General features: G+C 37.1%; 1 protein-coding gene across 1 annotated transcript in view; it reads left to right on the plus strand.

Moving 5' to 3' along the window:
• Nucleotides 1-23,378, plus strand: part of LOC146398768 (uncharacterized) — a 690,556-nt gene that overhangs the window by 322,508 nt on the left and 344,670 nt on the right. The window lies entirely within an intron of this gene.

Genomic DNA, 23,378 nt, shown 5'->3' on the forward strand with positions numbered 1-23,378 from the left:
TTTCCTCTGATGATAAATTTCATTTATTCCTTTGGCCCTTTTATTTTGGATAAATTTTCTTTCACTTTATCAATACATTCCCAAGAAATACAGAATAGTTAAGAGTTGCATATATAAAACCTGGGGATCTGGTGCATGGAAAGTAACCCATTCAATCTCTCCTGAATTTGCCACGTAGAATTTTCTCCACGAGATTCATGATTTAACAAATAAAAGTTATTCATGTGAATTATAAATTTGATATTTCTAGCTTATTCATTGTCTGTTAGATCAGCTTGGAAGACTTTTCCGAAAATGAGCATAGGCATTGCCCATGAGATACACTAAATACATGAAATATTTCCAGAAAGACGACTAATTTTAAATTATACCATAGAGTCATATTTGTTCTTTTCCGATCTCCTCTTATGCTAGTGATGCTTTATTTTTCTCTTGTAGATCAGATATTTCATCCTTATTGGCAATTTAAAGTAATGTGTAAGTGTAAAGATGAAAATAAGATGCAAAGAAAATGCATTTAGACAAAAGCAAATTGATAACCGAGTAGCTTATGCGTCTGGGAAACTCTGCATTCTTGCCTTTACCTTGAGGTCTTACTCACTTCCCTCGCTCCACGTTGCCTTAGAAAGTAAAATTATTTTATATTTTTCATTTTTATCTAAAAACCAGTGCTACAAATTTACCATGTTTAAATACAAATATTTTGAAGATATAATAAGTTGAATCGAAAATTGCTATCCTAATTATTGGTTTCAGTAGAACAACTCTGAAATGAAAAATTTATGATTTAATCATCAGAAGAGGATCTTTTAAAAGTTGGGCACATATATATTTATATAAAAAGGTATTATTTACAAAAATCAACTAACTTCTTAGTCATTTAAATTACCCCATATTTAACACCTCTCATTTTAGAAATATCTTACTGGTCACATATTTCTCTCCATCTGCATTTTTTTATACTTATTCCAATTAAAACTACCCTTCCTTATCCCTAGTTAAGAGTTTTTTTTAATTAAAAATATTCCTGCACTAAACTTCTTTTTTCTCTTATAGCCCCAATTCCTTCCTTCACTTGAACTTATTCTTTTTTTTTTTTTTTTGTCTTTTGAGGGCAGCACCTGCGGCATACGGAGGTTCCCAGGCTGAGGGTCTAATCAGAGCTTTAGCTGCCGGCCTTCGCCAGAGCCACAGCAACTCGGGATATGAGCTGCATCTGCGACCTACACCACAGCTCATGGCAATGCCAGATCCTCAACCCACTGAGCAAGGCAAGGCCAGAGATCGAACCTGTAACCCCATGGTTCCTAGTAGCATTCGTTTCCGCTGCTCCGTGGCGGGAACAAGCTCCAGTGGGGGGCTATTTTCACTGTGTGATGCGACCTGCAGGAAATCAGGCTTCTTCTGTGTTTGGATTGTTCTTCGTGTTTGCAGGCTCCCTTCATGATTAGGATCCCATCGGACGCCTGCCGCAGCTGGTCTTTGTGTTATCATGGAAGGGAGCTGAGATTGTCCTTTTTCTGGTGGAGTTTTCGTCTTTATTTTCTTAAAGGAAAGCAAGCCCCTGGGACATGCGCACGCCCTACGGGCAGAATTGGATCACGTGCTTACCCTTAGCTGAAAGGAAAGTTCAGTGTGTCCGGCTGCCCAATCTTTATCAGCAAGAAAATCATGCTTGCAGAGGACTAGCAGTGCGCCTGGGTGCACATTCGACGTCAGACAGAGCATTTAGCTTCCTACAACCTCATAATTCACCTTGCAACCGACTCTGTGCTGCATGCAACCTCGTAATCCACCTTCCAATCTATGTGGTCGTCTTCTGCCTCAGTGACTTTCAGCCAGGGCTAGTACTGCCTCCTTTATTAACATGTGGGATTGGTGGGGGCATTTCTTATTGTTAATGCCTGTGTATTGCTGCAAGCACGGCGAATGTGAATGCTGGAGGTGTCAAAATCTGCTTTGTATGGAATGCTGCCAAATGTCAAACAGTGATAATCCCATCAATTGGTAGTGATAGTCACTTTATTAAAAGCAAACAAACAAACAAACAAAACCCTAAAACCACAGTAACAACAAGGATGTTGTTTAGCCTTTCCAGACACATCAACTTTATTGAAAACAAGCAAACAAACTAACAAAAAACCCTAAAACCACAATAACAACAAAGACGTGGTTTAGCCTTTCCAGACACATCAACTTAGTATTCCTTTTGTAGTCAAATCCTAATTATCATATATTTTAGTTGTGCCAAATCCATAAAACAGTTTTTTTGAATGCAGCAAACTTGTTTTTGAGTTTCCACTCTTTGCCAGAATCAGAGCAGGGTATAGCTGTAGATGTCCCGCTGGATCAGAGAGAGGTATCAGTGACCTTCACGGATGCTCCACTAAGACGTGTTACACAAATGCGTTCAAGTACCGCAGACTTTAGGAAAGGAGTAATTGATATCACAGGACTGATCGCAAAGGTATTTCACCATCACCCTTCTTTTCTCACTTTCTTCTTAAATGTCTATTTTGCTTAATCACCAGCTAATCAGTTTCTCGAGGAAAGTGACATCCAGTGAACTTCACTTTCTAGTATGTGTAATTGAAATGACATTAGTTTACTCACCTTTCTAAAGATTTTTTTGGGGGTGTGGTAAGGTGTATAAATTGTGATGATACATTTGAGAAGCATACCTTCAGCACCTGGCATATAATAGAGCTTTATTACATGTCGCCTCTTCTTTGACCCTTCAAAAGTTTTCCTTGATGTGATAGACTGCACTGGCTGGAAGAGTGAGGCAGAATCCCAGGAATCAGCTTTCTGTTACTTCCATGACTTGAGAACTTGAATATCCTCTCTGCCCCATAGTTTCCTTATTTTTAAAATAGTGACATCCTTATAAGGAAAAGCTAGATGATACATGGCAAAGGTTGTGATGAGGGAGTTCCTGCTGGGGCGGAGTGGAAATGAACATAAGTAGCATCCATGAGGGTGCAGGTGTGATCCCTGCCCTTGCTCAGTGGGTTAAGGATCCGGCATTGCTGTGAGCGGTGGTGTAGGTTGCAGACACGACTTAGATTCCATTCCACCTCTAAGCCTGGGAACTTCCATATGCCATGAGTGCGGCCCTTAAAAAAAAAGTAAAAAAAAAAATTGTAAGAGGGAAAAATTATGTGATACATGCAAATTACTTAGTACAGTACTTAACAGAGCCTAGCATTCAATCTCCTCCAACACCAAGTTTTGTTTCTTCTTTTGGTTTAGGTCTTATTTCCCTATTTTTAATCCCCTGGGCATAGGATTTCCACAAATTTACTCTCTAAAACTAAAACCTTAAACATGAAATAGTAAGTGGTAAACCCTGACCAAAAGAAAAGAGACTGTAGCTCATCCTTTAAAATAACTTCGTGGCCAGTAATGCTGGAGAGAAATACCCTTTTACTATACTCTGTCTCTTTTGTTTTCTTACTCTTAGTTTCATTTATAGGTTTTCTAGTTGAAAATGTGTCCTGGCAAGCAAAAACAAAAAAATATAAATAAATAAAAAAATAAAAGTTATCTATAGTTTCTAATATGTTATTACCTAGCACATACTATGGATTTAGGTTTAACAATATGAAAAAAAAACTTAAATATTCTCAGGACTATTATTATAGGCTAATAATTATATAATGTATTAATAAGCACAAGGAATCTACCAACAACCCTTCAGTAAGCTTTCTTTATTTATAAAAATTTACTGATTAAGCCTTTTGAATATTATCTTAATTTCTGAGGGCTGCCCTAACAAGTGAAACAAGATGGTTGAAAACAATAGAGATTTATTCTCTAACAATTTTGGAGGCCAGAAGTTGGCAGTCAAGGGGTGCGTAGGGCCATGCTTTCTCTGAAGTATTGGGGGCATCCTTCTTGGCTCAGCCCAGCTCCTCGTAGTAGCAAACAATACTTGGTGTTCACTGGCTTGTGGACACATCATCTTCTTCTTCCATCACATGGCCACTTGCTCTGTGTCTTCACATCATGTTCTTTTGCCTGTGTCTCTTCTTCTCTGTGTCCAAGTTTCCTCCTCTAATTACGACACTTGTCAGTAGACTGGGATCCAACCTAAGAGAGTGTGACTTATTAACCTGATTATATCTGAAAAGGTCTTATTCCCAAATAAGAGCACATCCCCAATTACCAGAGATGAGGCCTTGGACACATCTTTTTTGGGGAGACTGTTCAACCAAAACAGTTGTTTACTATTTGAAAGCAATATTTTAAGTGCTTCACATGAACTTTCTTAGTGAATTTTCTTACTTTATCGCTCTGTATTAGGAAATTTTTTTTTATACTTAAGCTTTTACGTGTAGCTAAAATGAGTTACATGTTAATGAAGTGAATTACCAGAATTCATGAAAATGGTTGGTGTTGGAGCCAACACAAACACAACGTTAATCTGACTCCAGATACATGTAAGAGTGAATCTTAAATGTCTTAGGCTGGAAGTGCATCAAGTATGAGGCTGTAGGAAAATAATTTATTGACACAGGAGGACTCACTAATAACTGGGAGTTTCCACATTTGACAAGAGGACAGTCTTAAGAGTCTTATGATTCATTTATTGTTTTCTTTTTTATTTTTTAGGGCTGCACTTGCAGTATATGGACGTTTCCAGGCTAGGGGTTAAATTGGAGCTGCAGCAGCCGGCCTTATGCCACAGCCACAGCAACACCACATCTGAACTGCATCTGTGAACTACACGACAGCTTATGGCAACACTGGATCCTTAACCTACTGGGTAGCGGCAGGGATTGAATGTACATCTTCATGGATACTAGTTGGTTTCTTGAGGTCTCTTAAAACCTGAAACATGAAACAGTGAGTGGTAAACCCTGATCAAAAGAAACGTAAACTGCAGGTCATCCTACAATGGGATGAACTACAGTCAAGCCACAGCGGGAGCTCCCTGATGAGACGGTTCCTTAAATCTTGGACAGGATCACAGTTTTAAGTACATGAGGTGGTGATGATGGGACATTTTACTGTAATATTGAGGAAAGGTTAAGAAGCTGAAGGAAGAAGGGACGTTAGCTTTAATTTAATTTGCAAGGTGTAAATATCCGCCACTTGCCTGTGTCCCTTCACGTAGTCAATCGCGAGGTCCTGTTGGAGGCCACACTGGCTTCTCAGTGGTTCAGGGGTGGCTGTCCTCTGCAAACTCCATTTACTAGTGGAAAATGCTTCCATGGAAGGAGGCTCTTTAATGTGGATGGACATTATGGGATGCTAGGACAGCAGAAGCCAGGGGGCCACCCTTAAAAGTCAGAGGTAGAAGGCACAAACGCACCATAATGTATAGCAATGGGAGACTGAAATTCAGGATGCCCAGATCTGTAGGGGCATCATATCATTATTTTAGGAGTTGCAAAGTGGGAGAGGCAATAGAATGTTGCTGAATTTGATGTAATCACGAAAATAAGAGTAAGAACTAGTGGGTACAGCCACGACACTCGTTGCCACCACTTTTCTGAATAGACGGCACTTTAAAATCCCATAGCTACAGACTGAAGAAGAGGCTTCTTTCTCTGGAGGAAGGACCTTGAAATGCTACCGTAACAACAGACAAAAATATCATTTTGATTCTTTCCCCAAAAGCCTTGTGACTGTTTCATAGAGTTCCAGTACAAAGGGGAAAGAGAAGTGTACTAACATTTTAAAAAATGTTAGACATAGTTGCTAAATTGACTCTGACAACAAGAAACTCGAAAGGTTTTCCAAATACAGGGGTGCCTAGGGAAGCCAGGTTATAATTGGAGCTTTGTTCTAAGCACAGTTCACAGTGGGTTCTGTTTTTGTTTTTCCAGTCTTCCAATGGAAAATTAGGAGAAACAAAATTAGCAGCCGACACCACCCTTGGTTCTCTAACGTGTGGGATAAGACCCCTAAAACTACTGACCTCTGTTCTCTACCCTCTAGGAATGATTTAAAACAATTTTATTATAGGTCATAATTTTGTGGTTCAGAAATTTGGGCAGGGCGTAGCTGGAGATTCTCGTGCTAAGTGTGTCATTACAGGAGTCCCTTGTTGACATGCCCCTGGCATCTCTGCTGGGCTGGGCTGGTTTGGAAAGGAGGAGAAGGCTTTGTTCATGAGCAAGATGCTCGTGTGGCATGAGTTGTGAAGTTGCATCCACCTAGGTTTCATATAGTTTCTCAAGTAAGCTGGCTAAATCTTTTACAAAGTGGCTCAGAACTCTAGGAGCCTAGGTTGGAATCTGCTGGATCTGCTGGTTCTTTCATTATATTTATTTTATTTTATTTTAATTTTTTTGTCTTGTTTTTTTTAAGGACTGCACCAATGGCCTATGGAAGTTCCCAGGCTAGGGGGTCAGGTTGGAGCTGCAGCTGCCGGCCTACACTCCAGCACTACAGCCACAGGAACACGGGATCTGAGCCATAGCTCATGGCCCCATCTGATACTTAACCTACTGAGCAAGGCCAGAGATCAAACCTGCGTCTTCATGGATACAAGTCAGGTTCATTTCTGCTGAGCCATGACGGGAACTCCTGCCAGTTCTTTTCAAGACTAGGTCTGGAACAGGCATGGTGGCATTTCTATGTTGTATTCGTCAAAGCAGCCACAGACGAGCGAAGCGAACAGAGACCACTTCTATCGATGGAAAAGTGCCCCAAATGTGAATCACCAGAGTGTGAACTCTTGGTTTACCACTGTCATGAGAAAAACCTGCTGGTTCACTGTTTCACGGAGGCTGGAAGACACATCACCCCATCTGTAGCTTGAACTCAAAGCCAAAGCCCAAGGAGATCATCTGAGTCTCCACTACTCACAGATAGATGAGTGAAAATACACGATGGTGCTTTTAAATCACTAGATTGAGGGGTAGTTTGTTATTAAGCAACAACTTATTTTGTTGTTGTCGTTTTAGGGCTGTACCAGGGGCATGTGGAAGTTCCCAGGCTAGGGGTCAAATCAGAGCTGAGGCTGCCGGCCTGCACCACAGCCACAGCAGCTCTGGATCCAAGCTGCATCTGTGACCTACACCACAGCTCATGGCAATGCCAGATCCTTAACCCACTGAGAGAGGCCAGGGATCAAACCTGTGTCCTCATGGATACTAGTTTGGTTTGTTAATGCTGAGCACAAGGGAATGCCAAGAAATACTTTATTAATATAATTATGACAACATTTGTCCAGGGTGAGATAATTTAATAATGTCCAGAAGACACAAGTACATTGCATGACCTGACGACCAAGGCTTCCATGTCATCTGTGTCCATTTAGAGCAAACACCTCTCCTTCAAATGCTATCCATGGTTTCACAGAGGCTTTTCTCTGAACAGCTTTAGGAAAGGGAAATATCTGGGTCCGTTTCCCAGATAGATGGGTGGGCTAGCTGGAAATGGACTGCTGCTCATGTATTTTATCCGATACATCTTCAGTGTCATGTGGCCCTGAAAGACGATTCTAAAGAGAAGCATTCCTGGTAACAGCTGAAAGCGGTGGCGACTGCTGAGTAGTTGAGAATGGCAGTGCAAAATGGGTAGCTGTGGGAAGTTCGGGACGAACAAGAGTGAAAGACATCGAACAAAGAAAAGTGGGGGCGATGAGAGTCAATGGCCCTGTGGGACTGGGGGTGTATGGACTGTTGTGTCTCATGTCAATGCCCCTAAGTGAGTCTGCCGTCAGTGACGCTGAATAGTTAGGAAGACAGAGCAACCAAGTTTATGGCTATAAGCAAGAGTTTCTCTTTAGCCAGTGTTTTGTTTTGTTGTGTTGTGTTTTATTTTATTTTATTTTATACCGAGTATCCATGAAAATCGTGGCCATCCTGAATGAAAAAGACTCCGTGAGTTGGAATACCAACATACTGTAATCTGTATAAATGAGTATCTCCACAAAATTGGAAAGCATGATCTCCCTTGGTGAAACTGAGTTGTGACAGTAATACCATCCTCTAGTTTTTTTTGATAGCTAGCTGTTTTCTTTTACTGGGAGCATGAATTTTTTTTTTAAATTTTTTTGGCTTTTTGCAGCATATGGAGGTTCCCAGGCTAGGGGTCGAATTGGAGCTGTCATATGCCGGCCTATGCCATAGCAACACAGGGATCCGAGCCGCATCTGCGACCTACACCATAGCTCACAGCAACACCAGATCCTTAACCCACTGAGCAAGGCCAGGGATCAAACCTGCAACCTCATAGTTCCTAGTCGGGTTCATTAACCACTGAGCCATGACAGGAACTCCCAAGGAGCATGATTTTAAAATTCTAAAAATTTCACAAATAACTGCTTAGTACATTTTCCTAACAGGCTAATAATTTCCTTCCCTATATGTAAATTGGAGAAAGAAAATACATCATTTATTATTTTTAAAACATTAATTTGTCAAGATGACCTTGTTATCTTTGTTCTCTTTGTAGCTTTGTTTTAAAAATTTTTGATCAAAAATTATAGCATTAATTATCTATGACTTGAAGGATTGTCACTGCCACACTAAAAACTTTCCCTGCTTCTCTTGGCTCTACTATATGAGTGTTTAATGTACTTCTCATTTCATTATAAAATAATTTTGGTCAGAAACCCTTGTATTTAGTGCATGTGCAGAAACATGAGAATAGAATAGATTTTCATGCCAGAGTGACCTAGAAGTAGAGAAAGATCATTTTGTTTGTACTTTTTGTATCTAGTTCTATCAAATGCCAGATGGTCTGGAAAGGTAAGAAAATGCTAATGAGTCTCAAGATATTGAATGGCAATTAGTATAGCAGCCAAGGTCACACTGCCATTGTTTGGCTCATTGGAACTGTTTAATTTATAAATAAGTTTATTTCCCAGAAAAGGAGAAGGAAAAGAAATATCGCTAAAAAACAATTGTCTTTTTTTGTTATTTCTAACTATTGGACTGTGTTAGACCTGGTGAATACTACTTCACACTACTTTGCATTCTCTCTTGTGCACCAAAGAGTTATCTCAGCAGGTTTGGATGTTCCCGAACTCTGCACATTCTAGAGAAAGATTTGGTCTTTTTCCGGATCCTGGGATATAACTTACAGCCTTTGATTACTTGCTCTATTTTAGTTGTTACGATATTCTTTTTTAATTTAGTTTTTATTTTATAATGGAGCAGAGTTGATTTACAACATTGTATCAGCTTCAGTTGTACAGCAAAGTGATTCAGTTAGACATAGACATACCTCCATTCTTTTTTCAGATTATATTCCCATATGAGTTATTATAGAATTTTGAGTAGACTTCCCCATGCTCTAAGTAGGTCCTTGTTGATTATCTGTTTTATATAGAGTACTGTGTATATGTTCATTTCAATCTCCTAATTAATCCCTCCCTCTACCTTTCCTCTTTGGTAACCGTAATTTCATTTTCTGCCTGTGAGTCTGTTTCTGGTTTGCATCTAGAGTTCATTTGCAGCTTTTTTTTTTAGATTCCACATATATGACCTCATGTGATATTTGTCTTTCTCTGCCTGACTTACCTCACTTAGTATGGTCATCTCTAAGTCCATCCATGTTGCTGTAAAGGCTGATGACTTCCTGTTGATGATGTCTTTGTTTACCTGAGCCCATGGGCCACACCAGACACTTGAAGCTAATAATGTGATTTATCGAGGGGGGCCTTGGGCCATACTAGATGGCTTATGCTAGCAATGAGTTCTGAGTTTGGGGCCTTAGATTGTGTGCTATCGGTTTGACCTTGGGAGAGGCTGGAGACTGAAAGTGTCATGCGTGGACTGCCATTCCAGTGTGACTGACCCGCCAGTAAGTCCCTGGATACCAAGGCTCCTTGGAGCTACTCTTGGTTGGCCGTGCTCCATCATGTGGCCCCATGTGTATGATTAAACACGCCCTGTATGATTCCACTGGGATTCCACTGGGAGAACACACATGTCAATGTTTTATTGCCATTGTAAAAAAAAAAAAAAAAAAGAAAGAAAGAAAAAACAACCACAAACATGCTGGGTCAGAACAACAGACATTTTCTCTCTCCTAACTCTAGAGACAGAAGTACGAAATAAGTCCTACAGGGCTGCAGTCAAGGTGTAAGGGCTATTTCTTTGGGGGCTCCAGGGAGGAATTTGTTTCGTGCCTCTTCCAGATCTGCTTGGTCCATTACTCCCACCTCTGCCTTGGTACTCACACCGGTTGCCCCTTTTCTATCTCCCTCTTATAAAGACATCTTGGCTTATATCTAGAATCCACACACGTACCTCAGATAATCTCCCCGTCTCCAGATTCTTCACTTAATTCCATCAGTGAGGTCCCTTTTGCCGCACAGGATCACATTCACAGGTTCTAAGGACGAGAACTTGGGTATGCATGGGGGCCAATTACTCAGCCTGCCACCTCTCCCCACCCCCAAACGGCAATCTCTGCTGATAGTAACACATTTAAAGAGAGTTACATCCTGGTTTCATACTGTGGATAAATATTTTGAGCATTGCTTATTTTAAAAATACAGATGGGTTACCATTATGTTTCTTGCTACCACTCTTATTTTTAATCTTTACTATAATTAATGTTTTTCCCCACTTAAAAAGTTTCATTGAAATATAAATGATTTACAATACTCTGATCATTTCTGCTGTAAAACAAAGTACACACATTTCAGATTGTTTCCCCACATAGGTTATCACAGAATATTGGGTGGAATTCCCTGTGATATACAGCGGGTCCCTGTTGACCAATCATTCCACGTACCTCAGTGTGCATATGCCAGTCCCAAAACACCAGTTTTATTCTGCATAAACAATATTTCATTTAATAGCAAACTATGAAAAGATAGCAAAAATAGCAACTTCATTTGTTTTTTACAATGCAAACTAGTCATGAAGATATTTATAAGTTACATAGTCTCTATTGAATGCTCCCAACATTAGGTGTGGTAATTTAAAACGCATCTTGCCAAAATATGCACTTTATCTAAAATGAAAATAAAAATTTATATTATGACGTTCTAAGAACTTGAAATAATATGAAGGCTCTCTGTGTGATTATATAACACATGTAGGATACCAAGGTGACGTATATTGATCTAAAAATTGGCCTAAATATGTCTTATTTATCTTGCAGGAGCTATTTGGCCTCAAATAATTTTATTGCAATAACAAACATGAAAAGCTGAATTCTAAGCACAGTTTTATTTCAGAATATGTAATTATTGTCTGCTTGGATAGAAATATGATTATAAATTAACTCTTTAGTGTATAATCCTTTGAAAAGTAGTCGAAGCTTAGGCAAGGGGTAAGTTCAGTTCTTCTTCATGAGAAATCCCACAACGTTTCTCTTCAGTTCTTCTTTTTTTTTAGTTCAACTTTATGAACTTATGCCAAATTTATGTGTATGTTTCCCTCTGTCAATATGACGTCAGAGTAGCCACACTTTATCATGGTAGATTAGTGTTCTGGATTAATTCTCTTCTGATGGTGGTTAATAAACCAGGACAAATACTGAAATTAATCTGACAATGGCCAGTCAGTGAAAAGGGTGCAAAACCAAATCAGGATAAAAGAGAAATGAGCACAGATTTTCAGACTTTTTCCCGTCTATAGGGTTTTGATGATTCTATGGGGCACAGCTAAGATGCAGAGTAAAACTCACCTAATTCATGGGAAAGAGGAGTAAACATGGAAGTTCAAGATCATGTGGGAAGGTGGGAACATGGTGGGTTGCTTTGAAAGGATTTGGGATGAAACTCAAAATTGCTATGCCCTTGGTTAACAGAAGAAAGCCCAACTCCCATAAGGGCTGAAGACCAGATCAAATCACTTTATCTCTGATTAGATAATTCTACTCTGAGCGTGTTTATCTATTCAACCTAGCTTCCTGTCAGGAGCAAATTAGAATTCTTCTGGACAAAAAACATATACAGAACCTCAAAGCATCTGTAGATGTCTCTATATAAGGTCCATTATTAAATATAAAATAACTAGATATATAAAACGCTAGTAGTAATACACTGGTACAACAACTTACTTTGACAGTAATGAAATTTAGATTGTAGATTCCCTTGCTTTAAATCTATATTATACCATATTGCTTTATTCAAAAGCTAAAGCAAATACTTTCATGATAAATCAAGTAGTTTTTATCACTATGGCAATAAGAATCAGTTTGACTAGATACCTATCTACTAGTCACTTAACTATAGAATACCTATCTATCTCATAGTTACTTAAAGAATGTTTATTTTTCTTATGTAAACAAGTATTTAGGCATGTGGCTGGTAAGTTAGTTCAGTTGCTCAGTAAATGGCAGAATTAATTGACCTCAAGGAAGCCCTCTTGGCTCTTTTCTCATGGTTTAAATTTACCTATTGATGTTCTAGTATGTTTCAGATTTGAGCACCAACAACAGAAAAGGATAATAGAACTCTTTTTATTAGCAAGGAAATTTTTTGCCGGAAGTATGCTAGTTGGTTCCCCTTCAAGTCCTATTGATCACAGCTGTTCATTGCAGATGAGGCTGGAATTGAGATGAAGGATGCATCATTAGATCTAGCATGATTCAATCCCCAGGGAAAGGCTCATTGAGTCCCACACAGAACTGTGAAATCTTTTGGTAAGAAAGTGGGACAACAGGGGATTTCTTTGGCTAAGACAAAGCCTAGAATGTACACTAGGACAGTTTTCATTTTATTTCCACTTTTGTTCCCCAATCTTTAATTGGCACCAAGAAATGTACTTGGTACATGTTTCACATTAATAAGTATTTTTGAGTGAATGAATGAATAATAGGATCTACAACAACTCTTTAGTAAATATTGACACCTGCCGTCGGTTTTATTCCTTCTCTTTTGGGAGAATATTAACATAACATAGATATTTATTAATAAAGTAATACATCCATAGATGAATAGTTATTATAAGGGCAGTTGAAAGAATGCTGTTTTCTTAACTCATAGCAATAGATGAACAGACAGATTTACATTAAAAAATACATTGCAGCTTTCACATTTTCAAAAATTGAGCAAAGCTGTTTCATTGTATTAACTTCTTTTACTTAAAATGTTTAGAAATTGAAAACATTTCAAGGGTAATTTCTCAAAATTTGTTTGACAAATACTTTCATGTTGAAAAGAACTTGAGGCAACTTCTATTTTATTTTTACTTTAGCAAAAAAGTCTCCTTTTCATATGATTTCATTCAGTATAAAACTCATGTAGAAATAGATGTAGGTAGTACCTTGCACAAGAATGCTTTAAGCATTTGTTTATTAAAATAAATGTCCCAATATAACAGCACAAGCTATTATTACATGACTGATTCTTAAATCTTTCACATATTACCTAATAAGTTGTAACAAAGCCAAGACAGTGTCCCATTAGTGGTCTGTATACCAGTCAATAGCAAATCATAACTTTTTAACAGTATTTTGAGAAAAAGATAATTAAACTTTTTTCTAAGTTTTTTGAAGACATTATTAATATTCCATTTTAATCTTTACATAGTCTATTTTACTAGTGAAATGTCACTATGCAAGTCTTTCAAATACCATCTATTGAGATGCAAATTAGCAACATTTAGTAATTGAATTTATTTGATAGCGATAATCCTAATGAGTTTGATTGAACAGTATTTTAATTTTGCATAAAATATGATTTGGCCTCTGATGGTTAAAGTCAGACTTGTCTTTTACATCATAATTTGATTTTATAACTTATTTGTGGTCACACGAGATTTAAACTCATGTAGCTTAACTTATTTATAACCATATTAATATCGTCTCCATGTAGTTCATTTGCATTCTTGATCCATTCTTCTGACGTCAATAAATGAGAATAGGTTATACAAAACATTTGATAAGGTATCAAGAGAGTAATTAAACATTTGTAATGTAAACATTTTCACTTTTGTTAACAAAATTGTGATGCATATAAAGAGATCTGCAATTTTTCAGTTAGTGTTTTATTATCAGAACTCGCTAAATGGTTTTTTATCAATACTTTTAGAAATGAGGTTGTATGTCTATCTAGACTTCTAGCAAAAGATCCAAAATATAAAAATTGACTTGAATATGTGCGTATTACCTGCAATTTGTGTTTAATCTATAAATAAGGAAACAATCTTTTCTTTCCACATTTCTATATGCACAATTTTGTTACCTCTTCTTTTTTTTAAGTTCTTCTTTTTCTTGTGTTTTGTTTTCTTAGAGTGTAGTTGATTTACAGTGTTGTGTCAATAGCTGCTGTACAACAGAGTGACCCAGTCATACATACTGACTTGTGGTTACCAAGGGGCAGGGTGACGGAGTGGGAGGGACTGGGAATTTGGGGTTAACAGATGCAAACTCTTGCTTTTGGAATGGATAGGCAATGAGATACTCTTGTTTTTACCTTAGTATTACTCCCAAGAAATGGATGAGAAAGATGAGACCTGTTTATGGAACTATGTGCAAGGGCTTCTGCTAGTCAGAGAAGTAAGTTAATTTGCCTGTGTTCACAGAGCTAGTGATTAATGTAATTGATCAGATTCACAGGAGTATGAACTAAGCTCTGTTTTACTGTAATAATTATGTTCTCTTTTATGACGTCAGGTCATTAGTAACTTCATTAAATCCAGACTCTGGATTTGAAGACTCTTTCGAAAATAATCACAGTCTAATCCAAGTTCATATTTTATAAGTCATGTATAGCTCAGTAATTTGTGAGACTATTGTAATCATAGTCTCATAAACATTAAAAATGCTAATTTGTTACTTATTCTTTCGACTGTTTTTTCAAGACCTAGGCTCTTCTTTACTGCTACCCTTCTAAATATCATACCTTCCTCAAAGTCATGTTCAGTATCAACTATTTATATTAATTTTCCCTAAATATCTTATCCATGTTGATTTCATATTTATGAACTTCAGTTGGTATTTAAATTGCATTTTGGGAGTTCTTGTTGTGGCACAGCAGAAATGAATTCCATTAGTGACCATGAGGTGGCAGGTTTGATCCTTGGCCTCGCTCAGTGGGTCAGAGATCCAGCATTGCTGTGAGCTGTGGTATAGATCACAGATGTGGCTGGGACCCTGCAATGCTGTGGCTGCGATTCAGCCCCTAACCTGGGAACCTCCCTATGCCACCTTAAAAAGCAAAATAAAATAAAATAATAAATAAAAATAATAATAAAATAAAATTGCATTTTGTTTTACAATACAATATTTAATATTGGCATTATCAGGTTGATAGGTTGTGTAAATTTACTCTGACAGTTCATTCCCTAATATCTATCAGTTACCAATAAGAAAACATAAAAAGAGCAAATATATGTTGGCCTGTGTATAAATAACAATAATCAGGGTAGCTTGTATTTAGGTGAAACTTTCATAGATTGGTTTATATGTTAGCACATTCCAAGTAATTTTCAAATTTAAAAACTATAGATACTGGGAGTTCAATTTTATTCTAAATTTACTGGCATGTAACTGAGTTACTGTCAAGAGAAATAAAAATAATAAGTCCTCTCTTCTGGTTAGATTATTTTTTAATTTATTTTTGTTTTTAAATTTTTTTGTTGGCATTTAGTTGCTTTACATACCGTTTTAGTTTCAGGTGCACAGCAAAGTATTATACATAAAAATGTAACATGAGTAAGATATTGTATACACCTGTTAAATATTATATTATTGACATATAAGAATTAACTCTCAGGCAAATTACATGCTCTACTAAAGAGAAATGATTCTCATATAAAAAGCAATTCAAGTACAATAATCATTACAATTGTCATGACTGGTGAGCTGTACAGAGAAATTAGATTAAGAAAAATGCATGAAGAAGAAATGAGTGTACACTCTCCATAAACCCCAGTAGACATTTCAAATGGAGATAGAGCCTCACTTAAAGGGTGCAGCTAGTGTGTGGAACTTTTGCCAATAATGCGAGATAGGCCAAATTAGCTTTCTTCATAATTCATTTTTTGATAAACCCCTCATAAATATGTTATGGTTTGCAGGGGCAGATAAAATTTTTGTGAGGTCATTATTTGAACTACGAAGATTAGATTTTTTTTTTCCTTTTTGTTAATATTAGAACTTAAAATGTTTTCTGCAGGTTTCACTGAAATAAAGCAAGTTAGTAATTATAGAAGGACTTGTGTCTCATTTTATTATAACATATATATATATATATACACACATAGATAAACATCATACACACATACATACATAGATAAACATCAGTTAATTATTTGAAATCTTTGTCATGTCCTTAAGATGCTCAGGTTTGGAAGACTGGTCTTGTTTTATATTTTAGGAATTCCAGTAGTTTTCCAACATGTGAGATCACATATATTCAACTTCTTTCTAGACAGGACAATCGGTATTAAACTATAATAACACCACTAACAGCAGTGGTCAGTGAATTTAGAAAAGGTGGAGAATCCTAAGGTAACTGAGGTTAAAATTGGTCAGATAGACCATTTATATTTACTAAGATTATTGTATTCAAGTTAATTGTTCAGTTCTATCTTTAATAAGTTATTCTATACAAAGAGCCTAAAGTGGTCTTAAATTACCCAGAAATAATCCAAAATCTAGAACAGAGAAAGCACTTTATAATTTTTTGATGGCATGAATCAATGATAGACTTTTTCCAAAGTCACATTATTACAAAGGGTTCACCTGAATGCCTAGGCAAAAGGCTGGCTGCCAGTTGATTTAGGCCTTAGCATGGTGGAGGGTATTTGATCAAGATTTGGCTACTGGGGAGTTCCCGTTGTGGCTTAGAGGTAACAAACCCAAATAGTATCTACAAGGATGCAAGTTCTATCCCTGGCCTCACTCAGTGCGTTAAAGATCCAGCGTTACCATGAGCTGTGGTGTATGTAGGTTGCAGACATGGCTTAATCCAGTGTTTCTGTGGTGTAGGCCAGCAGCTGCAGCTCCAATTAAACCCCTAGTGTGGGAATTTCCATATGCCGTGGCTATAGCCGTAAATAGACAAAAACAAACAAATGAAAAACTTGGCTATTGGAATACTTTAAACCCAAGTGGCAGTGAGTGGCTCAGAGGTGGGCAGTACAAAGACACAGGAAATAACTTTGCAAACAATATATATTCTCTGCCGTCATGACATTTATATTTTAAATCCAATTACAATTTAAAATGAAAATTATCCTGTAATTTACAGTAAGTCATTTGTAGCAATTATCATTCCTAATGCAATTCATTGTTCAAAATGAGTAAGGAATATAAAGTTGAATGTTGAGAGTAGAATCAGACCAAGAGAGTATATATAATATTTAATATTTTCAAATATAATGGCATGTAATTATAATAATCTGATTTTTCTATCCAAGTTGTAGAAGGTACACAACCAAAAAAATAAATAAATAAAAAAAAACCTAAACCTTATTCAATAAGGTAACATTTACAATTAATTTGGGGATATTTTATTTTGTAAATACACTACATACGTATTATCTGTTGTGTCAGTTTTTGTTCGGTCAGGAAAATGAACCAATAAGATAACACACTGAAGGATGTTTCATAGGGAGCTGGCTTACACAATGGTGCAGAGAGCTGAGCAGATCCATATTCCCAAAGATAAGTGAATTGTAGCTTCTCAGGGACTGGGAGTCCTGGAGTAGACTGGAATTCCACAAACAAGGCCAAAGCGCTTGTCTACCAGTAGAATTCATCACCTCTGCTTTTAAAACCTTCCAACGGATTACTTACGTTAGGCATGTTCCGAAAAATATTGCTAAAAGTCCACTAATTAGGAAATCTAATTGCATCCATAAAAACTCTCAACAGGAGCATGAGATACTGTTACTAAGCAACCAATCTAGCCAAAATGACCTTTCAAAAAGCAATCACATCTATCCATCTCTTAGATGATTGCAATCCTAAAAATATATAATCCTATTTTTATTTGGCTCATTAATGCAAGAAATGTTCAATATAAACATAGTTGTAATGTCTCGGCAGTACCTAAGGGTACACCATTATTTTACTATTTTCTAAGTCGTGGACCTAAGTAGTTTTCAGTTTCTCATATGATCATAAATAACACCATTCTGAATACATTTGCATGTAAAACCTTATCAGTGTTCTTACTCTTCAATAAAATTTTTATCTAGAACCATGTTATTGGTGCAGAGATTATGGGCACTCAGATTTAAAATATTCGATATTATCTTCAGTAACTTCCTATTATATATTAAGTGCTCTGTGAAAATTTAAGGCTTTCTCTTCCCCACATCTCCCTCTGTCTACTTAAACAAGCTCTAAAGTCCATGTCACAGTTATGTGCTCTTTTGCACTATGGTCCAATGAGTAGAATTTTCATTAGGAAGATCTAAATGGATACACATTGTTTATTATACATAGAGTATATAGTCTTAGAGGATTTGTTCTTCTCCTGTGATTATTGTATTTTAAATGTTGTTGTTGCTTTAGTCTTCTCTTTTTCCTCTTGAAACTACGTGCAGCCAAGCCAGCTTCCTGTAGAAGGTCAGGTGTAGGCATCATATAGAACAATGTCTTAGCCTTGCAAAACTCTCTCAAGTTCCTTAGAAAGCCAACAAGGGTGTGCTTGATTTCCAGGACATGGTGACAAAGGTTAAAAGAGTTCTACTCTTGCCCTTGGAAGAAACTCATTTTCTCCTGGTTAGTCTTCACGCTTTGTCCTAAACATTAGAATGTAAAGAATCTGAGAACCAAGATGTAACCTAGTTCTCTAAATTAAAGGGAAGAAGAGAGCCAGTAAAAGGCCAGAGGACTAGTTCCCCATGGCTCGTGAAGACCCAAACATCTCCCAAGTAGGGATCTTACAAAGTAACTGGAACTAAAGCATTTGGACAAAATTTTTAAAAAGTTGTAGAGCTATAGTACGCGGTGCATACATCTCATGCAATTATATGATTCAAATGCCTAAACACTGAGCAATCAAGGAGCTAGACCGCACACAGGAGAAATATCACTGTAGTTTGAGTTGCTGACAGTTTTTATGCACTGGAGTCCTAACAGGATTACTCAGACCTTCAAATTAAAGCAAATGGTAATCATTTTAAATAAAAATCTCACATAAATGCTTATGTACATCGGAAGCGAGCTCCAACGAAAGTACGTTTTGATGAAAATTTCAAGTGTATTTATTTTATTTGAATTTGGGATCTTTCTAGTAGTAGTAGAAAAATAATAAAAATATTATATTATGGCGTATGACATATATGCGGAAGGGTATGTCTGGCTAAAGATATATATATATGTATAATATATATAGCTATAGATAGATATGTATTATTCTATAACTATTATGTGTCTGCTTTGCGCTGTACACTATTCCATGATCAAGCAGTAAAGGTTAAAATAATAATGCCACTACTGGTATGACTAAAATTTTAAGACTGACAATATAACATGTGAGAGTTGAGAGACATGGAAGTTTTGAGAATTGCTAGAGAGAGTAAACATAGATTCAACCATTTTAGAAAATATTGTCCCTCATGTTAAACACACGTGTCTATGATGCAGGGATTTCATTCTTAGGTGTGTATCCAACTGAAATCCATGCATGTATACTTGAATACATACATATAGATGTCATGTACAAAACCTTGCATAACTGCATTATTAAAAAGGGCTACCAACTGGTAAAAAAAATAAGATATAACACCAGGGAAATAGATAAATTGTATTAATTTGTACAGTGACATGCAATATATCCTTCCAAGTAAAAGAACTAGGTAGCTAAATATAGTAACCTGGATGAGGCAGAGTCTTAAAGTGAAAGATAAACAATACATGCACTGCCTAATTCCACTGATACTAAATTCAAAACAGGCACACTGAACTCCAGTATATAGTGATGTGTACTGAAATGACTAAACGTTAAAATAAAAATGCAGAACGGAGTCAGCGTAATTTAAAATAGTGGTTCTCTTTAGTGAGGCGAAGGTTTTGCTGAGAAGAAGCATTCGGAGGATCGTTGGGTCCTGATGATGTTTTATGTCTTTATTAAGGTGAGGCCTTTATGAGCGTTCACATTATAAAAATTGAAGGTATGTAATTATTTCTACGCACTCTTCTATATATGTATTACACTTCACAATAAAAAAAATGTAAGGGTAAAAATTTCATATGTACTTTGAAATTAATCTGCATTACCCAATTTGATTAACTCTCATTTACTTTCCAAATAATTATTTGCTGTTGAGTGTTACCTTATCTTAGAAAACTCATTTAAAATCCCTTCATTTAGTAAATATTTTCAAGATTTTACTATAATTTATCTGCCGAGTACTATTGTAGGTAATCAAGATTCACAGGTACGGAAGATAGAGTCTCTGTCCTCAGAGAGTTTATAAGCATTCTAAACAGTATGGTCGTTGAACGATACACTGAGAAAATGATATTTGGCTCAGAAGGCCATTCTGATTTAACTTGCTTGAAACTGTACTGAAAAGCATCATGCAAAATTTTTCTTCAAAAACTCATTGTGATTTAACACAATTCAACATCTATGGGGCAAAAAAACCCACTATTATCTATGTTTTACTTTTTTTTTTTTTTTTTTTTTTTTTGGTGGGGGGTGCTGCTCTCATGGCCTGTGGACGTTCCCAGGCTAGGGGTCTAATTGGAGCTACACCTGCCGGCCTACAGCCACAGCCTCAGCAATGTCAGATCTGAACTGCGTCTGAGACCTACACCACAGCTCATGGCAAAACGGGATCCTTAACCCAATGAGTGAGGCCAGGATCGAACCTGCAACCTCATGGTTCTTAGTTGGATTCCTTTCCACTGTGCCATGACGGGAACGCTGTATCTGTGTATTACTCTTTCAATCTCATATCTGGTGATTTGAATAAACCCCCTGCCCTACCGAGGATCTGAAGAGGACTTTGCCTTCTTTGCTCATGAAAAGTGTATCTTTGTGATCAAAGCGCTCTGGAGGGGAACATTATTATCTCTTCCATATGTTACATTTTTCTCAAGTGTGAATGTTTACAAAGTCTCCGAATGTTACGTAAATTAGGACAGTATGGAGGACACTAGGAAATAAAGTTGCCCATAACATATATTTCAAGTGACTTAATACCATTTTAACCTTCTTTCTTTTATCCTTGCAAAGCCATGTGAATCTATGAGAATGAACGTTTTCTGTTCGTTGTGAATGGTGCACATTTTCTGACAAGATACTTGGCTCTTTTCTTTACAGAACATTTCAAAAGATTGTATTCTCTTTGAATTCCAGTAGAAAGAATGAAATTTTGATCACCAAATGGTAATATTATGAGTTTGAAACAGAAGTATTTTGTTCATATTAACCCAATGAAATGAACATGTGTCTGAACAAGTTTATATAAGCTGTTGATATCCTTCCACTTTTCTTTTTAAACGTAGGGAGCACAGAAAAGAAAATCATGGACTTGGAGAAGAGACTTGTGGTTTCCAAGGGAGGGGGGGAGGGAGTGGGATGGACTGGGAGCTGGGGGTTAATAGATGCAGACTGTTGCCTTTGGAATGGATTAGCAGTGAGAACCTGCTGTGTAGCACTGGGAACTATGTCTAGTCACTTGCGATGGAGCATGATCATGTGAGAAAATAGAATGTGTACATGTATGTGTAACTGGGTCACTATGCTGTACAGTAGAAAAAAAAATAGTGTATTGGGGAAATAAAAATAAAATAAAAGTAGGTAGCAAAGGAATATCAGCTTGATTCCCAACTAAATTTATAATGTTTATTAATATCGTCTTGCTGCTCATTTCTGATTACCAACAAAATTCATAAAACAAACCAAATATCTGAACATTTCTAAGTCAGAGGTCCTGAGAACTCATTGTTGAATACGAGGAAAAGAACCTTATCAAGTACTATTAAGTAACCCATGCATAGCCAAACTGAAAGACACACATGCATGGATTTACAAGGCCAATACAGGCTCCTCATAAGTCTTGTCACTGACTTTTCAGATGTTCCTAAATCTATAAAATGTTTCCTTGTCAGTATACATCCAATTTTGTTAATTACATTCAATTAATTTGCTCACTTCTGAAGTCTCTATGATTTGAAAGTGATATTGCCAAACCCAATGGCTCTTAATTTTTAAAACTTCTGGAGTTCCCATCATGGCTCCGTGGTTAACAAATCCATCTAGGAACCATGAGGTTGTGGGTTTGATCCCTGGCCTCGCTCAGTGGGTTAAGGATCCCGTGTAGCCATTAGCTGTGGTGTAGGTCGCAGACATGGCTTGGATCTGGCATTGCTGTGGCTCTGGTGTTGCTGTGGCTCTGGTGTTGCTGTGGCTCTGGTGTAGACTGTCAGCTGTAGCTCCAATTAGACTCCTAGCCTGAGAACCTCAATATGCTGTGGGTGCAGCCCTAAAAAAGACAAAATAAATAAATTTAATTTTTAAACAACTTTGAAAGGGGTACTTGTACTATAATCCAGAGTGAAAGATGGGCTTTCATACCAGATGAGTCCTCTAATGTTGCCATCAAATGACTCACTAAAAAATAAAATTTCTGCATTGAAGGATTCCCTTTTTAGTCTAAATGAAATTATGGAGGGATTCATGGCTTAAATCTCTGCCTCTGACTTTGTTATTATTTTCAGCCCTATGGATTGTATTCTGTATAATTTATAGAATAATAATCTCTTGTGCTTCTTGATATATATTAAAAAGTCCGACTAAAATGAATACATCTAAATGAAAAAAAAAAAATTCCTTCTGTTGTTTCTGGTGAAATAGGCCCTGGGATAGTGGGAGGGATTCCATTGTTCCCAAAAATTGTGCAAGGAGATGGATATACACCTAAAGTCTTAGAATATTTCCACTCAATATGGTACCTTTTCCTCATCACCCTTCAGCTCCTCCTGAATAGAAGTGAGTCGGGGAGTCACAGGCTCACATCCACCTGCTCAGTGGAGTGAGGTCCGGGAGGAGACCAGCAGAAGCCAAGTCACGTGCATGGGCAGCAGCCTGGGCTCGGGGAACCTTCCCGCCCAGCACCCATGTGATCCAGTCATAGCCAGGTTGACATGGGCGAGGTCTCCTGGGAACTTCTGCGTCGGGGGTGATTATTCCTGCAAAAGAAGCACAAGGTGGCCAAGGTCCTTTCTCTCCCTCTGGATATTGTTGTCTGTAGATATGACACTTTCAACTATCTCAAACCCGTAAGAGAGGCTGTCTTTGACAAGAGAGCATCAGATCAAATGGTCAGTTTGCAAGTTTGTTCAGTAGGTTCTTCCTCTTTAATCCTGTACATTCTATATCATATGTATTATTTTTACTCTTTTTACTTTTATACCAGTGTGTAAATCTGAAATACTAACTTATTTTTAAGTTCTGTGGCAAGAGCAACAGAGGCACCTTCCTTTTTTTTTTTTTTTTTTTTTAGTTTACTCTTTTTTAAGATATTTATTGAGTGACAGCTATGTGC

Source organism: Sus scrofa, chromosome 10 (genome assembly GCF_054392235.1).
Source record: "Sus scrofa isolate SSC_HxYL_T2T_F1_AM1 chromosome 10, Sscrofa_HxYL_maternal_Yorkshire_Landrace_v2.0, whole genome shotgun sequence".
Classification (NCBI taxonomy): Eukaryota; Metazoa; Chordata; class Mammalia; order Artiodactyla; family Suidae; genus Sus; species Sus scrofa.